Raw genomic sequence first — 14,592 nt, 5'->3', positions numbered from 1 at the left:
AATCTCCTGATCATCTAGATCAGTGAAAAAATATGTCTGTGTTATCAGAATAATATAATTTACAGAAGCGATTTGAGGGAAGAGTAAGAAGATAAATTTCTACATAAATGATCCCTTATAAAATGAAAATCTATACTTTCTTGCTATTTAAATTTTTCTTTGATATATTACACCTATATTAGAAAATTTACTGCATATTGATTCATTTGGAATAAATTTTCCTATCATTATCACTTATTTTCTAATAAATTATTAGTCTGAACATTTTGATGATTCTGTTGCTCAATCTTTCTCTCAGCTCTCTTCCTTTAATATTTGACTTTTGACCAGCTAAATTACTTAGGAACATATGGGAATAATCTCTTCTGTATTCAGACTCACTCTGTTATGACTTTTGCATGTATTGAGATTGTTTTGGAAAGGATATTTCTGGTTAAAATCCCTGACTTCTAACAGGTTTATTCAAAATAGCTACAAGAATAACATCACAATCTAAAATGACAACAATAATTATCGGTTATTTTCAAAGGAAAACATATTACTTTTCTAAACTACTGATATCCCCAGAGTTGAGGAACTGGGAAAATATGTTGTTAGATTCTGATTAATTTTAATCTGAAGAGTGTGCCTTTTTAAAGCAAATGTTAACAATTTTCCAAAGAAGAGAACTCAGGCTGTAACTTCAACTGTCAATTATTGCTCCACAAGGAATTTCTCTGCTCTGGGACTCAGTGAGAAAATGACATTCAGTGTGCTGTGGGATGGGGGAGGAATGAGTATCGGGTGAGTCTCAGAAAGCTACTGTAAACATGACAGGTTGCTGCGTACTGGCAAGCAGCTGGCTCTGAACGTCAGGACTGTGTCTGGGGAGAAATTGGCTCAGTACTTTTGCATCATGGAAAATTTTATAAACCTAAGTCCCTCTTCTTTCCTTTTCTACTCACGCCCACATACTTGGCATTTTAACATTCTCCTAACAGATTTTTTTCTTTACTTTATATCTTCTTCCTATGAAAACATACAAGCTAATTTACTGTATTCAATTTTTCCATTATCAAAGTCTGTGTTTTCTGGCCTTATTGTTCCATTTCATTTAGATTACTTGCTTCCTTGACTTTGCATGCAACTGGTGAGATTGTCCCTATGAATAAATATCCATTAGATAGATGAAAGAGTGGCATTTATTTGTGATACATTTATGGTATGAGGTTTATTAAAATATGTTTTCTATCTAAGTTATTAATACCAAATGGTTATACTCACTTGTAAACATGAGTACTTTATGTATATGTTGGCCGCAAGTTAATATCTCTGTAATTTTACCTTCTGGTGGTAAAATGCTACCATCTAAAACCTGTCTAGATTGTTCAAACTCTCCTTAAATGACCCCAGAGCTCTCTTTAAACAGAACCCCACCCTACCCTGGGTTGTCTCATTTCTGAGGACACAATGTGATAAAATTACATCTTGCCCAGAGCTAATGCTATTGTGAATGTAGTAACTCTTTCATTGTTTGCTTTAAAAGCAAACTGAAAATCAATGTTATTAACTAAATATCAGATGTTTTCTTCATTTTCATTTGATAAGCAGCATATTAACCATTATCTAATCTCTTCAAACAAATTTCCAGTAGCATCAGATGAGGAGTGGAAGCTGAACCAATTTAGAGGAAACCCTGTAAGTTTCTTATGATTAAGATTCACACCCTACCACCATATTACATTGTTCTCTTTATATCCAGCAAACAAGTAATCAATTCTCTGACATAAACAATACCATTCTTGCAGCATTGATTTGAAAGGAGGGGCTGTTGCTAGGTAACCACCTAATTGCTACCCAAAACACACAGTCTCAAGTAAGTCGCTGCCCTGAGTAAGGCAAACCTATCTGTACAAGTGGCATTGTTTACTTCAGAGTGATTCTTTGACTGATAAAGTGCTTCAGTGTTTACCCTACCTTATTTCTGATTATGAATATGTATACGGATATGTATATATGGGGCTTCCCAGGTGGCTCTAGTGGTAAAGAATCTGCCTGCCAATGCAGGAGACATAAGAGACACAGGTTTGGTCCCTGGGTCAGGAAGATGCTCTGGAGAAGGAAATAGCAACCCACTCCAGTGTTCTTGCCTGGAAAATCTCATGGACAGAGGAGCCTGGCAGGCTACAGTTCATAGGGTCAAAAAAAAATTGGACATGACTAAAGCAATTTAGCATGCATGTATATATACTTTGATAAGCAGTGAATAAAACATTTGAATTCAATTTGGTTTTAAGAAATCTAGTTGATTTTAAAGATAAATAATTAAATGATTATAAGATTTTTAGTTCACTTTATCTACTTTTTTATTTTAGATTAATTTATAAACTTTGTATGGTTTATTAATTATATAAATAAGTCTATATTTTTCCATTCCTTTCCTTAAAAATATTATTGGTAGATGTGTTCAGAAATTCCTGCTAAGCAAAAGAAAATTTCAAAAGGTTGTGAAAATGTTTCAATGATTGTCAGCATTCAGTAATTTTTCATAGTACTCAGATTAATAATACAAAGGCATTTTACTGGTCTGCAGGTAGAGTAAAATGAAGTAATTGATAATGGATAATTATTTTAATGTTTCACATCATTCTCTTAAGAATACTAGCTCTAATGTTAACGGGATAGGTTTGTATTCCAAGCACACCCAAGTTAAGCATCCTACAAGACAAATGCTTTCCCAATTAGTATTGCAGAAATTCCTTCATATAAATCATTTCTATATGTGTTTTTCTTCAAACTCTTCAGCACTTACTATGTGCCAACTTAAACTGGTCTCTGATAGCTCATGATGGAAAAGCTCATTCAGTTCAGTTCATTTCAGTAGCTCAGTCATGTCCGACTCTTTGCTACCCCATGAATCGCAGCACGCCAGGCCTCCTTGTCCATCACCAACTCCCGGAGTTTACCCAAACTCATGTCCATCGACTAGGTGATGCCATCCAGCCATCTCATCCTCTGTCGTCCCCTTCTCCTCCTGACCTCAATCCCTCCCAGCATCAGGGTCTTTTCCAATAAGTCAACTCTTCGCATGAGGTGGCCAAAGTACTGGAGATTCAGCTTCAGCATCAGTCCTTCCAATGAACACCCAGGACTGATCTCCTTTAGGATAGACTGGTTGTATCTTCTTGCAGTTAAGGGACTCTCAAGAGTCTTCTCCAACAGTTCAAAAGCATCAATTCTTCTGCGCTCAGCCTTCTTCACAGTCCAACTCTCACATCCATACTTGACCACAGGAAAAACCATAGCCTTGACTAGATGGACATTTGTTGGCAAAGAAATGTCTCTACTTTTCAATATGCTATCTAGGTTGGTCATAACTTTTTTTCCAAGGAGTAAGTGTCTTTTAATTTCATGGCTGCAGTCACCATCTGTAGTGATTTTGGAGCCCAAAAAAATAAAGTCTGACACTGTTTCCACTGTTTCCCCATCTATTTCCAATGAAGTGATGGGACCAGATGCCATGATCTTAGTTTTCAGAATGTTGAGCTTTAAGCCAACTTTTTAACTCTCCACTTTCACTTTCATCAAGAGGCTTTTGAGTTCCTCTTCACTTTCTGCCATAAGGCTGGTGTCATCTGCATATCTGAGGTTATTGATATTTCTCCCGGCAATTTGATTCCAGCTTGTGCTTCTTCCAGCCCAGCGTTTCTCATGATGTACTCTGCATATAAGTTAAATAAGCAGGGTGACAATATACAGCCTTGACATACTCCTTTTCCTATTTGGAACCAGTTTGTTGTTCCATGTCCAGTTCTAACTGTTTAGCTTAAACCAAAATAAAATCTTATAAACTCTCTTCTTTTCTTTCTTTCAATGCATCCTTCTTAAAGATGTCATACCTTTTAAGTTTTACCTAGGTAGGGAATCTATGCTAGTAAAGATGATAGAAAAGAGCGTTGCTCTCATGATGCTTACAGACTATAGAAGAAATAGACAGCCCTTCATTTAGAACTGGGAAGAAACTTTTAAAATCATAATTACAATCTTATTTATTTTCCTTGGTATTTTCTACCAAGCTTGGTCAGCACTATTCCATAGCCATCACTCTCTATCCCTTTCATGCCATCTTTATCTATCCTCTTCTTCATAACTGCAGATTCAGTATGATATACTCAGGTTTGCATTCTTCCTTCTCCTATGAGCTGTCCACAACTTCTCTCCTATTTAAGAGAGTTTCATTTTTAACTACGAAGTTTCTGACAACAGCACTCATGCATTCATATTAATTTAAAATTTTATACCACTATCTCTAATTAAATCCTTTAAGTCAGGTTGACATATCCTTGGTTACATGCCAACAATTCCCAAAAGAGATAAACCAAAGCCTTCCACTAATGCTCCCTCCAAATATTCCACAAGTTTTATGTTTATTCATTATCTTCCTGGCACCAATGTTTTCATTTCCCTTGACTTCATTTTTGTCAGCAAAGTAATGTCTTTGCTTTTAATATGCTGTCTAGATTGGTCATAGCTTTTCTTCCAAGGAACAAGCTTATTTCAATTTCATGGCAGCAGTCACCATCTGCAGTGATTTTGGAGCTCAAGAAAATAAAGTTTGTCACTGTTTCCATTGTTTCGCTATCTATTTGCCATGAAGTGATGGGACCGGATGCCATGATCTTGTTTGTTTTTTATTTAATTAATTTATTTTTTAATTGAAGTATAATTGCTTTATAGAATTTTGTTGTTTTCTGTCAAACCTCAACATGAATCAGCCATAGGTATACATATATCCCCTCCGTTTTGAACCTCCCTCCCATCTCCCTCCCCATCCCACCCCTCTAGGTTGATACAGAACCCCTGTTTGAGGTTCCTGAGACATACAGAAAATTCCTATTGGGTCTCTATTTTACATATGGTAATATAAGTTTCCATGTTACTCTCTCCATACATCTCACCCTCTCCTCTCTCCCCAAATCCATAAGTCTATTCTCTATGTCCGTTTCTTCATTGCTGCCCTGTAAATAAATTCTTCAGTACCATTTTTCTAGATTCAGTATACATGCGTTAATATATGATATTTATCTTTCTCTTTCTGACTTACTTCACTCTGTATGATAGGCTCTAGGTTCATCCACCTCATTAGAACTGACTCAAGTGTGTTTCTTTTTCATGACTGAGTAATATTCCATTGTGTATATGTACCAAAATTTCTTTATCCATTCAACTGTTGATGAACATCTAGATTGGTTCCACGTTCTACCCATTGTAAATAGTGCTGCAATGAACAATGGGATACATGTGTCTTTTTCAATTTTGGTTTCCTCAGAGTATATGCTTAGGAGTGGGATTGCTGAGTCATATGGTGGTTTTATTTCTAGTTTTTAAGGAATCTCCATACTGTCTTCCATAGCGGCTGTATCAACTTACGTCCTCACCAACAGTGCAAGAGCGTTCCCTTTTTTCCACACCCTCTCCAGCATTTGTTTGTAGACTTTTTGGTGATGGCCATTCTGGCTGCTGTGAGGTGATAACTCATTGTGGTTTTGATTTGCATTTCTCTAATAATGACTGATGCTGAGCATCCTTTCATGTGTTTGTTATCTCTATGTCTTCTTTGGAGAAATGTCTGTTTAGGTCTTTTTCCCACTTTTTGATTGGGTTTTTTCCTTTCTGGTATTTATTTGTATGAGCTGTGTGTATATTTAAGAAACTGATCCTTTGTCAGTTGTCTCATTTTCTATTATTTTCTCCCATTCTGATGGTTCTATTCTCACCTTGCTTATAGTTTCCTTTGCTGTGCAAAAGCTTTTAAGCTTAATCAGGTCCTACTTCTTTACTTTTGTTTTTACTTCCATTACTCTAGGAGGTGGGTCATAGGAGACCTTACTTTGATTTATGTCACCGAGTGTTCTACCTATTTTTCCCTCTAAGAGTTTTATAGTTTCTGATCTTATATGTAGGTCTTAAATCCATTTTGAGTTTATCTTTGTGTATGGTGTTAGGAAGTGTTCTCATTTCATTCTTTTACATGTAGCTGTCCAGTTTTCCCAGCAGCATTTTATTGAAGAGGCTATCTTTGCTCCATTCTTTATTCTTGCCTCTTTTGTCAAAAATAAGGTACCCATAGATGCATGGGTTTATTTCTGGGCTTTCTATCTTGTTCAGTTGGTCTGTATTTCTGTTTTTGTGCAGTACTATACTGTCTTTCCCTTATGGCAGAAAGTGAAGAGGAACTAAAAAGCCTCTTGATGAAAGTGAAAGAGGAGAGTTAAAAAGTTGGCTTAAAGCTCAACATTACGAAAACTAAGATCATTGCATCTGGTCCCATCACTTCATGGGAAATGGGGAAACAGTGGAAACAGTGTCAGACTTTATTTTGGGGGGCTCCAAAATCACTGCAGATGGTGACTGCAGCCATGAAATTAAAGATGCTTACTCCTTGGAAGGAAAGTTATGACCAACCTAGATAGCATATTGAAAAGCAGAGACATTACTTTGCCAACAAATGTCCATCTAGTCAAGGCTATGGTTTTTCCAGTGGTCATGTATGGATGTGAGAGTTGGACGGTGAAGAAAGCGGAGCGCTGAAGAATTGATGCTTTTGAACTGTGGTGTTGGAGAAGACTCTTGAGAGTCCCTAGGACTGCAAGGAGACCCAACCAGTCCATTCTGAAGGAGATCAGCCCTGGGATTTCTTTGGAAGGACTGATGCTAAAGCTGAAACTCCAGTACTTTGGCCACCTTATGTGAAGAGTTGACTCATCAGAAAAGACTCTGATGCTGGGAGGGATTGGGGGCAGGAGGAGAAGGGGACGACAGAGGATGAGATGGCTGGATGGCATCACTGACTTGATGGACATGAGTCTGAGTGAACTCCGGGAGTTGGTGATGGACAGGGAGGCCTGGCGTGCTGTGATTCATGGGGTCGCAAAGAGTCAGACATGACTGAGCGACTGAACTGAACTGAACTGAACTGAATACTGTCTTGATGACTGAAGCTTTGTAGTATAATCTGAAGTCAGGAAGGTTGATTCCTCCAGCTCTATTCTTCTTTTTCAAGACTGCTTTGGCTATTCAGGGTCTTTTATATTTCCATATTAATTGTGAAATTTTTTGTTCTAGTTCTGTGGAAATTTTTCACTGGTAATTTGACAGGGATCACGTTGAATCTGTAGATTGTGTTTGGTAGTATAGTCATTTTTCACACTATTGATTCTTCCTACCCAGGAACATGAAATATCTCTCCATCTGTTTATGTTCTCTTTTATTTCTTTCATCAGTGTCTTATAATTTTCTATGTATAGTTCTATTGTCTCCTTAGATAAGTTTATTCCTAGATATTTTATTCTTCTTCTTGGTGAATGGGATTGATTCCTTAATTTCCCTTTCTGATTTTTCATTTTTGATATGTAGAAATGCAAGTGATTTCTATGTATTGATTTTGTATTCTGCAACTTTGCTAAATTCACTGATTAGCTCTAGTAATTTTCTTATACTATCTTTATGGTTTGCTATGTACAGTATCATGTCATCTGCAAACAATGAGAGTTTGACTTCTTTTCCAATCTAGATTCCTTTTATTTATTTTTCTTCCATGATTGCTGTAGCTAGGACTTCGAAAATTATGTTGAATAATGGTGGTGAAAGTGGACCCCCTTGTCTTGCTCCTGATCTTGGGGGGAATGCTTTAATTTTCTCCACCATTGAGAATAATGTTTGCTGTAGGCTCATCATATATGGGCTTTACAATTTGAGGTAGGTTTCTTCTATGCCCATATTTTGAAGAGTTTTAACCATAAATGGGGGCTGAATTTTTTAAAGGCTTTTTCTGCATCTATTGAGTTTCTCATATGGTTTTTATCTTTCAATTTGTTAATATGGTGTATCACATTGATTGATTTGAATATATTGAAGAATCCTTGCATCCTTGGAATAAGCCCAACTTGATGGTGTATGAGCTTTTTAAAGTGTCGTTGAATACTGTTTGCTAAACTTTTGTTGAGGATATTTGCATCTATGTTCATCAGTTATATTGGCCTGTAGTTTTATTTTTTTGTTGTTGTGTTTGTCTGGTTTTGGTGTCACGGTGATGGTGGCCTCATAGAATGTGTTTGGAAGTGTTCCTTCATCTGCAGTTTTTTGGAAGAGTTTTAGAAGGATAGGCATTAGCTCTTCTCTAAATGTTTGATAGAATTCTCCTGCGAAGCCATCTGGGCCTGGACTTCTGCTTTGGGGGAGATTTTTGATCACAGCTTAAATTTCAATTCTTATAATTGAGTTGTTCATTATTTCTAGATCTTCCTGGTTCAGTCTTGGAAGACTTAACTATTCTAAGAATCTGCCCATTTCTTCCAGGTTATCTGTTTTATTGCCATGAAGTTGTTCATAATAGTCTCTTATAATCCTTTGTATTTCTGCATTGTCTTTTGTAACCTCTCCTTTTTCACTTCTAATTTTGTAGATTTGATTCTTCTCTCTTATTTTCTTAATGAGTCTGGCTAAAGTTTTGTCAATTTTGTTTATCTTCTCAAAGAACCAGCTTTAAGTTTTATTAATCTTTACAACTTTTTCTTTTTCATTTATTTCTGCTCTGGTCTTCATGATTTCTTTCCTTCTGCTAATTTTTGAATTTTTTGTTCTTCATTTTCCAGTTGTTTTAAGTATAAAGTTATGTTGTATATTTGTTGTTTTTCTTGTTTCTTGAGGTAATATTGTATTGCTATAAACTTTCCTCTTAGAACTTCTTTTGCTGCATCCCATAGGTTTTGAGTTGCCATGTTTTCATTGTCATTTGTTTCTAGAATTTTTTTTGATTTCCCTGTTGATTTTTTCAGTAACCTGTTGGTTATTTAGAAACGTATTGTTTAACCTCCTTGTGTTTGTATTTTTTACAGTTTTTTTTCTTGTAGTTCATATCTAGTCTCATAGCATTGTAGTCGGAAAAGATGCTTGATAACGATTTCAATTTTCTTCAACTTACTGAGGTTTGATTTGTGATGCAAGATGTAGTCTATCCTGGAGAATGTTCCATGGGCACTTGAGAAGGTGTATTCTTCTGCATTGGATGGAATGTCCTGAATATATCAATGAGATCCATCTCATCTAATGTATCACTTAAGACTTGTGTTTCCTTATTAATTTTCTGCTTCAATGGTCTGTCCATTGGTGTGAGTGGGGTGTTAAAGTCTCCTACTATTATTGTGTTACTGTCAAATTCTCCTTTTGTGTCTGTTAGTGTTTGTCTTATGTATTGAGGTTGGATGCTATCTTGGGTGCATAGATGATTACAATTGTCATGTCTTCCTCTTGGATTGATCCTTTGATCATTATGTAGCGTCCTTCCTTGTCTCTTGTAATATTCTTTATTTTAAGGTCTATCTTGTCTGATATGAGGATTGCTACTCCAGGATTCACTTGCTTTCAATTTGTATGGAATATGTTTTTTTCCATCTTCTAAAGTGTCCAAGTGTCTTTAGGTCTGACGTGGGTTTCTTGTAGATAGCATATATATGAGTCTTGTTTTTATATCCATTCAGCCAGTCTGTGTCTTTTGGCTTGAGCATTTAATCCGTTTACTTTTAAAGTAATTATTGATATATATGTTCATATTGCCATTTTCTTAATTGGTTGGGGTTTGATTTTGTAGACCTTTTTCCTTCTCTTGTATTTCCTGACTATATAAATCCCTTTAACGTTTGTTGTAAAGCTGGTTTGGTGGTACCAAATTCTCTTAACTTTTGCTTGTCTGAAAAGCTTTTGATTTCTCCATCAATTTTGAATGAGATCCTTGCCAGGTAGAGTAATCTTGGTTGTAGATTTTTCTCTTTCAGTACTTTAAATATATCCTGCCATTCCCTTCTGGCCTGAAGAATTTCTGCTGAAAGATCAGTTGTTAAATGTATGGGGTTTCCCTTGTATGTTACTTGTTGCTTTTCCCTGCTGCTTTTAATATCCTCTCTTTGAGTTTAATCCTTGTCATTTTTGACTAGCATGTGTATTGGCGTGTTTCTCCTTGGGTTTATCCTGTATGGGACTCTTTGCACCTCTTGAACTTGATTGACTATTTCCTTTTCCATGTTGGGGAAATTTTCAACTATAATTTCTTCAAAATGTTTCTCATATGCTTTCTTTTTCTTTTTCTTCTGGGACCCCTATACTTCAAAAGTTGATGTGTTTGATACTGTCCCAGAGGTCTCTGAGACTATCCTCAGTTCTTTTCATTCTTTTTACTTTATTCTGCTCTTCAGAAGTTATTTCCACCATGTTATCTTCCAGCTCACTGATTCGTTCTTCTGCTTCAGATATTCTGCTATTGATTCATTCTAGACTATTTTTAGATTCAGTAATTATGTTGTCTCTGTGTGTTTATTCTTTAATTCTTCTATTTGTAATTGATTCTTACATTTTGTTTTCAAGGGTTTTGATCTTTACTATCATTATTCTGAATTCTTTTTCAGGTAGTTTGCCTATTTCCACTTCATTTATGTGGACTTCTGTGTTTCTAGATTATTCCTTCATTTGTGTAGTATTTCTCTGCCTTTCCTTTTTTTTTTTTTTAACTTCCTGTGTTTGAGACCTCCTTTTCCCAGGCTTTAAGGTTGAATTCTTTATTCCTTTTGTTTTCTGCCCTCCTATGTCTGGTCCACTGGTTTATGTAAGCTTCGTATAGGGTGAGATTTTTGCTGAGTTTTGTTTTATTTTTCCTCTGATGGGCAAGGCTGAGTGAGGTGGTAATCCTGTCTGTTGATGATTGGGTTTGTATTTTTGTTTTTTTTTGTTGTTTGGATGCAGCATCCTGCACAGGGTGCTACTGGTGGTTGGGCGATGATGAGTCTTGTATTCAAGTGGTTTCCTTTTGGGAGCTCTCACTGTTTGATACTCCCTAGGGTTAGTTCTCTGGTAGTCTAGGCTCTTTGAGTCAGTGCTCTCTCTCCAAAGGCTCAGGGCTTGATCTCTGGTCAGGAATGAAGATTCCACAGGTGGTTTGTTATGGCACTAAGTGAGATTAAACACATACCCAAAAACGAGACACCAAAGATGAACTCCAGACAAATGGCAGTTACAAAATTAGGCAAATAATAATTAAAATAATTAAATATATCCGTATACATAGACATCCATAAGCAAAATCAAAACAGTCCAACAAAAATAAAGTACAATGGATTGATCTGGTGAGCAAAGGAAACCAAAAATAACATCTACCAGTTAAGAACAAGACTAACTAAAGCACAAACTGGAAAGCAAAACTAAAGTAAGATGCCAAGTGGGGAATAAAGTAATGAAAACAAAACTAACAAATAAGTTGACAGGAAAGGAAAGAAAGAAAAGAAAGCAAAAATAGAAAGGCAAAGTTAAACAGAGTTAGATAAAGATTTATATACATTAAAAATTAACTGCAAGGGAAAAGAACAGTAGGAAAATCAAATAAATGAATAAATGGAGAAAAAATAATAATAGGTTTAAAAAATTAAAAATGAGAAAATAAAAAAAGGAAAACCACAGAACTGCAAAAGCCCAATGTAGGGCATAGGTTTATAACAATACAAATTGTGATTTAAAAAAAGAAACTCAAAAGCTTAATTAGATTTCATAGTGCCAATAAAAGTGACAACTACAATAGGGTGGAGGAAGGAAAATTTTTAAAAAATGAAAAAATCCAAAAGAAAATACAGAACAAATTAAAACATAAGAATAATAAATGTTTATCTTGAGTCACTGCTGTCAGGGTCCTTTCCCTCACTGGGAGTCATAGTCCACCACACCTCCCTAGGATGCCCTCCAACACTGTGCTGGTCTCTGGACCTGCTGTGGCGGCAGCTCATATTCTAATCTGGTCCTACTCCTGTGTGTTATTGTCTCCAATGTCCACAGCTATCAGAACTATCATGTTTTCTTTTGTGGGAGCTTTCAATGTCCTTTTATATATTTTGCAGACACAGAATCTGCGAAGTTGACTGTGTGGATTTAATCTGCAGCTTGTATAGCTAGTGGGAAAGTTTTGGGTCTTCTTCCTTAGCCATAGTGCCTCTGGGTTTCAATTGTGGTTTTATTTCCACCTCTGCATGTGGGTCATCCACTCGGGTTTGCTCCTGAGGCTGCCTGGGAGGACTTGGGTCTGCCTCAGGGAGGGCCAAGTGTGGAGGTGGTGTAGCTGCTTGGGTCGCAGGGGTTCTGGCACCACTAGGTATTAAGGAGAGTTGGTGGCTAGGAAAGCAGGAAATACAGTGCTGTAGAATGGTATGGCAACCAGTATTGCCCAATACACTCCAGTATTCTTGCCTAGAGAACCCCCTGACAGAGAAACCTGGCAGGCCACCATCCATAGGGTAGCAAAGAGTTGAATATGACTGAAGCGACCCCGCACGCATAGATACAAAACTGGTTTTTTTTTTTTTTTTTTTTGGTTTTTTTTTTTGCTATGGCAGCTCTGCCCCAGTGAGGATTTAGCATAAAGGTGGTGCAGCTGCTTGGGTTTCAGGGACTCTGGTGGTGCCAAGTGTGCAGGGATATGGACTGCCTCAGCCATAGGAGTTATGGCCCTATCAGAGTATTTTTTCGAGTCCCTGGTAGCTGGCCATCAGAAGGCCTCTTTGGCTAGTCTTTCTCCATAGCTCTGCTGGTTACAGGCACTTAGAGGGTTCCATTGCCTGGGGTCCTTATCTGTTGTTTGGCATGTTAGGCACATAGACGGGCCCCCCTGACTGGGGTCCTACTCTCTAGATTGGCGTGTTAGTCACTTAAAGGGTCACCCTGGGTGGGGTCCTACTCTGTAGACTGGTGTGTCAGGCACTTAAAGGGGCACCCTGGCTAGGTTCCTACTCTGTAGATTGGTCCATCAGTCATTTAAAGGGTCACCCTGGGTGGGTGGTGTGGTTCAGTGTGTCAAGCACTTGATGGGCCAGCCTCTCTATTGTTCAGCTGCTGATGCTGGTGTGTGGGGAGAGAGAGGCAATGGTGATGGCTCCACCCCCTACGCATGACTCAGCAGCATCACCTTGCTTCCTTGGCTGCCTGGCTTTCCTCCACAGGCATTTCCCACCACAGTCTCCTCCCTCACATCCCCTCTGTCCATCTCTCCACAGTCAACAGCAGCCCTTGCCCTGAAATTGCTCCACAATCCCAAACTCCTGCTCCTAGCCACTGTGCCTTCTAGGGGACTTGTGTCACTGTCCAGGGTACATATGGCTGCAGCAAGGACTGTCTGATTCTCGGTTCCACTTAGGTTGCCACAGATCAGCTGTTTCACTCTCAGCCTTAAATGTTTTTCCTCTGACTCAGACAATTGCCCCGCTGTCGGGATAGGACCGCTGCATCAGTTTTTCCACCCAGTGAGGGCAGGTCCAGTCCTAATAACACTCTGGTTTTGCCCCCTAGTTCCTTCATCCTACGGGGTTTTGCATGACTCTGTATATTCTTTTCCACTGACCAGGCACTCCTGTATGCTTTCAGCTGGTGTTCTGCATGCATTTCTGTGTCTGAAGGTATATTCCTGATGTATCCATGGAGAGAGATGTATTCCACATCCACCTATCCTTCCGCCATCTTAGTCTCCCAAACTTAGTTTTTTGAATGTTGAGTTTTAAACCAGTTTTTTTTTTTTTTTACTCTCCTCTTTCTCTTTCATCAAGAGGCTCTTCAGTTCCTCTTCACTTTCTGCCTTAAAGGTGGTGTAATCTACATATCTGAGGTTATTGCTATTTCTCCCAGTAATCTTGATTCCAGCTTGTGCTTCATTCAACTCTGCATTTCACATAATGTACTGTGCATGTAAGCTAAATAAGCAGGGTGACAATATACAGAAAAATGGTAGGTATTTATTTTTCTACTTATCTATTTCAGATAAGTATATTTTTAAGTCCAACAAAAAGGTATTTGGAAGATAATACAGGATATTTAAAAATTATAAATTTATAACTATACTAGGAAGATATGAAGCTTCTACATTTCTACATGCTCATTAGTACAGTTTCAAAAATCTATAAAGCCAAAGTTGGTGAAACAATGTGAGAAATAGACAAATCCACATACAGAGGAAATTTTTTTCAAAACTTTTTCATAACTGAAAGAAATATAAAAATCAGCACAGATGCACAATATCTAAACAAATTAATAAATTTGAGCTAGTTCAAAATACCTAGTAATTTTTAAAATATGGAACATTTAGCAAAATTGATCATGAGGTAGCCATTAAATAAATTTCAAAACACCTCAAAGGATTGAAATAACTCAGTTTGTTCTTAAATCTTAAATCACAGAGATATTAAGCAGTAAAAAGTACAGTAAACTATCTAGAAAGCCTCCTGTTATTTGAAGACTAAGCAAAACACATGTAAATAACCCATGAGTCATGGAAGAAATCTCAGTAGAAGTTAGGGGAAAAAAAAAAAAGTGAATTGAGTGATAATGACAACATGTCATAATAAAGTTTGTGGAATTGCTTAAAATATGCTAAGAGAGTATGTGTTCTTAAAGGCATGTGCTAAAGTAGAAAGTCTTCTGGAAAACAATAATTTATTCATTGTGAAAAACAGAAAAGAAAAAAATTCTATGTAAGAAATGTTGAGAAGGAAAATGATAGAAAATTAATACCATTTTAAAACAGTACATAAA

This window comes from Bos indicus x Bos taurus, chromosome 24 (genome assembly GCF_003369695.1).
Source record: "Bos indicus x Bos taurus breed Angus x Brahman F1 hybrid chromosome 24, Bos_hybrid_MaternalHap_v2.0, whole genome shotgun sequence".
NCBI classification, from domain to species: domain Eukaryota; kingdom Metazoa; phylum Chordata; class Mammalia; order Artiodactyla; family Bovidae; genus Bos; species Bos indicus x Bos taurus.
The sequence above is the reverse complement of the archived record's forward strand: the minus strand, read 5'-3'. Positions refer to the sequence as shown.